The sequence below is a fragment of the Paroedura picta genome, chromosome 8 (genome assembly GCF_049243985.1).
Source record: "Paroedura picta isolate Pp20150507F chromosome 8, Ppicta_v3.0, whole genome shotgun sequence".
In the NCBI taxonomy this organism is placed as follows: domain Eukaryota; kingdom Metazoa; phylum Chordata; class Lepidosauria; order Squamata; family Gekkonidae; genus Paroedura; species Paroedura picta.
Window position 1 is genome coordinate 80,210,440 of NC_135376.1, and position 8,371 is coordinate 80,218,810.

General features: G+C 44.3%; 1 long non-coding RNA gene across 1 annotated transcript; it reads left to right on the forward strand.

The window, feature by feature from the left end:
• The first annotated feature begins 970 nt into the window (after positions 1-970).
• On the forward strand, positions 971-6,127 carry LOC143843859 (uncharacterized). Its single transcript, XR_013233717.1, has 3 exons — positions 971-1,368; positions 3,692-3,757; positions 4,483-6,127. It is a non-coding gene; the product is annotated as an uncharacterized LOC143843859 (long non-coding RNA).
• The last annotated feature ends 2,244 nt before the right edge of the window (positions 6,128-8,371 follow it).

Below are 8,371 nucleotides of genomic sequence, written 5' to 3' on the forward strand. Positions count from 1 at the left end.
CAAAAAGGACATGGGCAAAATTGAGAGGGTTCAGAGGAAAGCAATGAGAAAGATCCAGGGCCTGGGGACCAAGCCCTATGAGGAAAGGCTGAGGGACTTGGAATGTTCAGCCTGGAAAACAGGAGGCTGAGAGGGGACATGTTTGCTGTCTTTAAGTATTTTTATGTATTTATTTTTTTATTTATACCCTGCCTCTCCTGGTGTGCTCAAGCAAATATAGACAAATGGGATGGTTTGTAGTGAATACAATAAAAGAGAAAAAACATCCCAAGGCTACTATAGATGTAGTAAAATTATACAGATTACATGAAATAAAAGGTTCTTCCTTCTTGTTTATTCTTGTATAGGATCCAACCAGAAAGGCATCTAGCTATGTCCTGTTTTCAAATAATAATCTTCCTCAATGGTTGTCCCCACTTATGAATGTGAATGTTATGAATGTCCAAATTGTGAAATTCAACCTCTCTATATATTGGCCTTTGGCTCTTCAATATGGGGATGCTAGTAATACCAACTGCTCCCCTGGTGTGCTGGCATGGGGTGCTGGCATATTTTTTCATAAAAACATATACAATAAATAAATAAAAATCACATTCAGTATTATATTACTTTAAAAACATCATCCTAAAAGCAATCATGCCAGCTGTACAGGCAATTTATTTGAGAGTGGTCTTGGTTTTCAGTTGGAATTCACTTGGAGGAAGGCATGGAGTGATTCCTGTTGGCAGCAGAGGGTAGGGCCTGCAGTAATAGCTTTAAACTATGCGCAGAACACTACTGGCTAGATATCAAGGAGAAAATGTCCAGTCAGAGTAGTTCAGCAGTGGAATAGGCTCCTATGGCGGCAGTGAACTCCTCTCACTGGCAGTTTTCAAGCAGCGGCTGGACAGATACTTCTGGATGTTGGAGGCTGATCCTGCATTGATCAGAGGGCTGGACAAGATGGCCTGTATGATCCCCTTCCACCTCTAGGATTCTACGATAATCCCTTTTCCCTCGATGGGAACCACCAAAATTGAATAGTTACTTACTAGCCCCCAAAATAAGCCCCCCTGTAAAGCCACAAAGTTTGATCCTGATTTTGCAAAGTTGGAATGTCTTGTAAGCTGGGTTTTCTTCTGGCAGAAGCCCAAATTTTTGATGTGGGAGTGCCCCTTAGCTGTTTGCTTATGCTGTAAAACAGTTCAAAGGCCAATCTCCTCCCACCTGTAGCGATCCCTCTTGATATGCTATACAACGAGCCTTTTATTGGAGGTGAACAAACAGAACCTGCTGCACAGCCCAGTGAAAGTATGAAGCTCTTGAATCTCTGCAGCTTGCTGTTCATCTTGATTCTCTGCCTTGGGATCTTCTCTGCTGAAGGTACAGGTAAGCGAAGGGTTGATAGATCGAATGTCCTGGGACTGGTATTGGTATTGGTACTTTCCGCGCAGCCATCTCTGTGTCCTCGCCAAAAGCAATGGCTCTGAAGTAGGGATGACAACCTTCAGGTGAAAAAGGTAGATCCCTTGGAATTACAGCTCATCTCCAGAATCCAGAGGAGCAAAGTTTGAGTCCAGAGGCGTCTTCAAGATCAACCAAGTTAGATTCAGGGTATAAGCTTTCATGTGCAGGTACACTTCAGATAATAAGTGTTCCTGCACACAAAGGTTTATACCTTGACTCAAACTTGGTAGGTCTGAAAGGTGCTATGGGCCTCCAACTTTGTCATACTGTTTCAGACCAACCTGGCTGGTTGGTCTGAATCTTAACCAGACTACATAGAACAGTTCCCCTGGAGAAAATGGGTGCTCTGGAGGGTGCCCCACTGAGGTCCCTGTCCTCCCCAGGCTCCATTCTAGGAGTTTACCAACCTGGATCTGACCTCCCTACCCTGCATCTCCCAGGTGTGGTGGTGGGGACCTGGCAACCCTACCGCAGTGCTTTGTTCCTTTTGTTAAGAGCGGTGGCCTTTAATCTGAAGAATCCACTTTGATTCCCTACTCCTCCTCCACTTGGGCCAGACACAGCTCTCTCAGCCCCCACCTACCTCACAGGGTGTCTGTTGTGGGGTAGAGGAAGGGAAGGTGATTGGAAACCACTGAGACTCCTTTGGGTGCAAAAAAATTGTTCTTCTTTTGGAGTGACCTGTTTTGAAGCTCTGTTTGAAATTTTGGCAATTTTCAGGAAGTGTTTCAGAGTGTTATGATTCAGGAGGACACCTGAAGGAGGTTAACAATTGATGGACAGCTTCACAAGAAGCTGTTTTTCTGGGACTGTGTGTTAGAATACAATCGGGAAGTAATTTGGAACAGGCCTACCTTGTAGGGCTGTTTGTTGTAAACCACAAGGTCCTGATTATGTTCTCAGCAGAGACACCCAGTGGTTGCAGGAGAACTGCAGCTGTTGCCCAGAAGGATGTCTGGACTTGTTCCCCCAGTTCCCCCTGACTTTGTAGGTTGCAAAATATTTGATAGTAATGGTAACACATCAGACCTCTAAACTTGATTAATATTTATGTTGTGTTTCCTCTTCATGACTTGGTTGAATGAACACTAAAGCAAATAGTAATACTATATAACCCAGGGTAGATTGATCTTGTCAGATCTTAGAAGCTAAGCAAGGCTGGTCCAGGTCAGTACTTGGATAGAAAACTACTAAGGACGTTCAGGGTCGTACAACCACATGCTTTTGTCTCTTACCTTGAAAATACAGTTTCCAGGTCCCCCCCTGCCACCATTGGGGGATATGGGAATAAGGATACCAGTTCCAGGTAGGGAGCCCCCTGGGAATGGGGTCTGGGGAGGGCAGGGGCCTCAGTCAGGGGTGCAATACCAGAGAGTCCACCCTCCAAAGTATCCATTGCTGATCTCTGTAACCTGGAGAGGAGCTGTAATTCCAGGGGATTCCTAGGTCCCTCTTTGAGGCTGGCATCCCTACCTGAAAATGCTATCGGGGCACCAACAGCAGGTGTGACTTGATGGCACTTTCCACCACCAATTGGGCAGGTTTCTTAAATTCAGGTAGGTGAGTGATGTGGTAAGCAGTGCTAGTTGAAAAATGGCAGGATCTCTGCATTTTAATTAATAAAGTAATTGCCTCTGCATGCAACCCACAATGTTTATGAACATGTCCTTCTTAATTAGCCTCGGTAGACTTTCCAGTGTTGAAGAGAGCACACAAGAACTCAAGGTAAATGCAGGCAGAAAGGAAATCCTCTGCATTTCCTTGGTCATGGGGGAAACTTGGCCCCATGAACATTCTTCCAAAAATCTTCAGGATGTGAACTGCTGAAGAATTTCTGCTGTAGTTTGTCCATGTCTGGTTTTGGTTATGGATTCCAAACCATGTTGTTGACAATCCTTGGTGGTAGAAAATACAATCAAGCTGCAATTAACTTATTGCGACCCATCCTGGGGTTTCCAAAACATGAGGCAGAGTAAATTTGGCGTTGTCTGTCTCTGTGTAGGTTCCCCTGGTCTTCATTGGCAGTATCCCACCTTCTGCTGAGATCTGACGGGATTGGGCTAACCTGGATCAATTATCCTAAGAAGTACATACGTTTTTGTATTAACTTGCTGTTTGTAGTTGTTCATGCTTTCTGCCTCTGGATTCATTTGGAATGTTTATTCAAGTTGGGACATCTTTTTATTTGCTGATTAAAAAAAAATCCTTCTGCTTGATTGATGGCATTGTGTTTCCAACTCCTTAGGCCACAGAGGTAGACGACCCTGCTGTCGCAAAATGAAGAGGTCCAGTTCTGTGGTGAAGCAAAAAAGTATGGCTGCCTCCTCTCTTGATAATGAGAAATGGGTGGATCTTGCTTGAAAATGGCCATTCCTTAGATCCCTTCGTTTCTTAATGCATATCCCATCCACTTTATGTTCTGGGAAACAAAACGTGAAAACTTGAGAGACTTCTAGATTGTGCAGTTTGTGATGACAAACACCTTGAATCCATGCAGTGCTCACCCACAATTCACAGACAGACTTTAAAGGTTCATGAACAAGAGGTCTATCAGTTGCTATAAGCTGTGATGATTAAGGGGGATTTCCACACTAGACCTCTGAACAATGATGCTAGGAATTACCAACATGGCAAAGAAACCTTGGCCTCTGTATCCTGTTTGTTGGCCACAGGGTTGTCAGTTCTCCTCCCCTGGCCATCGGCAGGGGCTGGGGGGGGGGAGTAGGGTTGCCAGATCCAGTTTGGGAAATTCCTGGAGATGTGGAGATGCAGTCTGGGCAGGACGGGCACCTCAGTGAAGTAGAATGCCAAAGAGCCGACCCTCCAAAGCATCCATTTTCTCCAGGGGAACTGATCTCTGTAGTCTGGAGATGAGCTGTAATTCTAGGGGATCCCCAAGTCCTACCTGGGAGCTGGTATCCCTAGATGGCCACTGTATGGAACAGGATGCTTTTCTCTAAAAAACATACTTTAAATGTATTGGCGGGTAAAGATTCTCAGAGACTCAGAGTTGAACACTGTCTTTTTTCTTTACAGAAGTCACTGGACAGTTCAGGAGGTACGACTGTAGATCTTGTATGAAGAAGGATATTTTACACAGATTTTTCCCTGGACCGCTCCCTTAAATGTGAAGTCAACAACCTAGAAACATGGACAGATATTCTAGAAGAAATGCCTGTGTTTTGAAGTTCTCGCTTTAGTCCCCCACATGATAACCACTCACTAAAATCTGCTCACTCATAGTTGCATGCTTGTTTTCAAAAAACTCAGCTTTTCATTGTTGACCATCCAGAATTGGATTTAGATGGGCCTTAGGTCAGATCCAGCATGGCTCTTCTTATAGTCTAGGTGCAACAGAAATATTTCTCAAGAGGTGAGCTCTTCTACCCAGTGCACATGGATGGGAGAAGGAATAGTGGATTTAGCCCATTTTGTGTTTTGAATTAAATGCAGCCATTGGTGTGGAGACCATCTGTGGAACTTCAGGAATATCAAAGTTGTGTAGCCTCTCCATACTGGACAAATGATAACAGACATATCTTGCTACCTAAGATGTCTTTAGAAAGACCACTCTCAGCTCTGCTGTATCAGAATAACATTCTATTTCGGAACCCACCTCAACAGAGAAAGCTCTGGGAAGGATCCCAAATCACCAACATTAGATTTCACCAGCTGTCTTTTACACTTACTTTTTACAATTAAATGGTTTAAGAGTTGTAAATCCAGTTGAAAATAATGGAACTGAAGCACTTACATCTTTGTTTGACTTTCCTACCTTTGTGAGTCAGGCATGCTGTTAACATTCTCTGGAGTGTACTTAATTCGTAAGAGAAAGTAGAATAAAAAGTTCAAAAAGAAACCAGCAGAGGGTAGTCATTCCAGATACTTAATGACTAAGGTGGTGGAATTCAGATGTACCAATTCTTTGGTCTCTTTGAATGACTGTAGCATTCCTGTATATATCACAGCTTCATTTGCAAACTGTACAGTTCATGTTACTCTTAAGAGGATCTGGCATTCCTGTTCCTAAATGGAGAGTAGGACTGCTAGTGGTTTTGAAGTTTCCATTCTATATTGCTGTAAATAATTAGAATTCTTTCCCCCTCTTGAGTTCAAATGTCCACGGAATGCACTGAACCTTGCAATGCTCTTTGGGACTTTTTTCTGTTAGCTGATTTGTTGTTGGCTTTCATGAGATGTGGACTAACCAGTCAACTTTGGCTCCAAGTGGATGTATGTGTAACCACTTGATAAGCCAGCCATATGTACCTTCCTCAAGCTTCCCAACGTGATAAATGCTGGGAGATTTGGGGGCGGGCATGCCTGGAGAGGGTGGAGTTTGAGTAGGATGTGATGTCTTTTCCAGGTGATGCTCTAGGCTGCCTCCTCTAGACTTTGTGGTCTTTACCATTCCTAGAGTGAAATTGTACAGAGGTCATTTTAAAATCATGCTCATTAGTTCCTCGAGGGTGGGCTATTGGGGGCTGAGGATAGATAATTTCCCATTTTTGGTAGGTAAACAGAAAGCCTAATTTTCCTGCTTTGAAGCATGAGGTCAAATAAAGTTATGTGCTGTATCAAACTGTTCATGATGGATTGTATAATCTGGATTTCATCATGGTAGGTGCCTTGAATGAAAAAGCTTGGAGAGATGCCTCTGAGAATAAAGTGAAAACCTGAATCACCGTGTGATCCTTCCTAGCTCCCAAGAAAACATTTTGCATCAAAGTCTACTGCAGGGGAGATCTGAGTTCACCATTTTCATCTCACTCCTCTTCTGGGAGAGGAAGGGCGAACAACATGGATTTGCTGCACGCTAATCCTCTCACAAGCATTATACCATCTGTCCCAAAGGGTAAATGGAGAAATGAGGTCAGCCTGTGCCAGGAAAAGCCAAGCAGTCATGTGGACACTGAGCAATTTTGAAGCCAGTAACTGAATGAGGGGGACTTGGAGTCTGTCTGTCTGTCCGTCTATTTGTCTGTCTATCTTCCAGTTCATTTGCTCTGGCTAAGAAACACAAGAAGGGTTGATGTAACGCCCCCATTTTAGCACAAAGGGGGAAAAAGGAAGTATAGGGAGGGAGGCATGTATTGAACCCTTCCTACCCCACCAGGTGCTTTTGTTAGGGAAAAAGACACGGGCATCTCAGTTCCGGGCCAGGGTACCTGGCATCTCAGTAGCACAAAACATTTGTAGGTCAGATCAGGAAAGGTTTCCCTTGGAGGCCCTGGATATCTGCCGGCCAGTCAAATCAGACCAGACTGAGCTTTGCTGGACCCATGTTTGGTCTGAGCCTTGTCTAATTCCTTGAACTTGCATTGTGCATTTTGTTAGGAGCTCTGGATTCAAATTAGTAAGGTTCTGGTCTTGCTTGGGTGAGAGGTCTGCTGTACCCATCCCTTGAGAGAATAGAAAATCTGGATGTAAGAAAGGGCTGCTGCCAAGTTAGCGAAACTTAGGTAACCAAATATCATAGTTTGTGTCTACAGCTGCCAGTCCCCAGATGGGACCTGGGCATCTTCAGCAATGATAGCTGATCTCTGACTAAAGTGATCAGTTCCCCTGGAGAAAATGGCCGTTTTGGAGGGTGGACTCCATAGCATTATACTCCAGTCTGAGGTCCCTCCAAGCCCCAAATCTTGCGACTCTTGGCTCCACCCCCAAAGTTTCCAGTTATTTCCCAGACCAGAACAGCCAACTCTAATCATATGGAGTTTCCTAAGCTGGCTCCTGGCCCAGACTTCCTTGTAATAGTAGTCGATCTTACTATAAACTCCGTAGCACCCAATACCAATAAAGAAAAGAGAACTTTCTTTCTAAAGAAGCCAGGCCTCACGTGGGCAGCAGCCAGCAACAAAAGTGAAAACTGTGGGCCATTCCGCACGACTTTAATGTAGCAGAAGGCTTTCAAATTGTAAACACTACTAATTTGCTGTTTTGCAAAACGTAGCACACAATCTGCCACACTCCTGAAACAATCCCGCAAAAAGCGATTCATTGTAGCGCTTAAAGGGAAATCGGAAAAAGTGGATTCACCCTCCGAAAAGCGCTACACTCTTGCAAACAGACCTGTGCGTTCCCATTGTTGCGGTTCCAACAAAATCCCTCCCCCTGGCTCTCTCCTCCAAACTTCCGGCAAAGCAATCGCCATTTTTTTTTCTCGGAGCGAGCAGAAAGCAATGAACTAGCGAGCCTTCATTCACTCAGCAAGGCTTCTCCGGCTACAGTCCCTCCACAGAAGTGCTTTAAAGCTTCCCTAAGTCCCCAAGCACAACACAGCCCTGTTTGCAAGTTCCCTTTATTTTCGGCCGAAAATCGCGCCGTTCAGGAGGGGGGATTTTTCTTTTCACTCGGGGGAGCGTGGTAACGCTGAATCATCAGCTCACACGCCAGCTGCCAGCTAGATGGGTCTCTACATTAGGAAGAATCAAGGCATATTCATTGCAACGGGTTTTTTTTTTTTTAAAAACCCTGTTCTTAAAGGGAAAGGGGCTTTCCCGGGGCATGATAACAACCGCCCATTGGCTGTACGTTTGATTGATGGCCAGGGACAGGACAAAGCACAGAAAAAATCGCTTCCTGTCTAGCGATTTTTGCGAGACCGGAAACCTGTGGGAAATGAATGAAACGTCACTGAATTACACTAAAAAAGCAGGTATGCATAACGCCAAGATTGCACTTTAAAAAATAGCATTTCCGCTTTGCGGGATCAATTAGCAACATTGGTCCTTGTGCGGGAAGGCCCTAAAACTAAGCAAAGGCTTTTTATATTAAGGCATTATGTGAAAATAATGGTGCTACTCAGCAAGGGAACACCCACAAATTCCCAACTGCCTACGACAGAACTCTTGCCATGTAATTTATTTTATTCATTTTTGGGGGAAGCATTTATATTCTACCATTCCTCAAGGTAGATTACAAT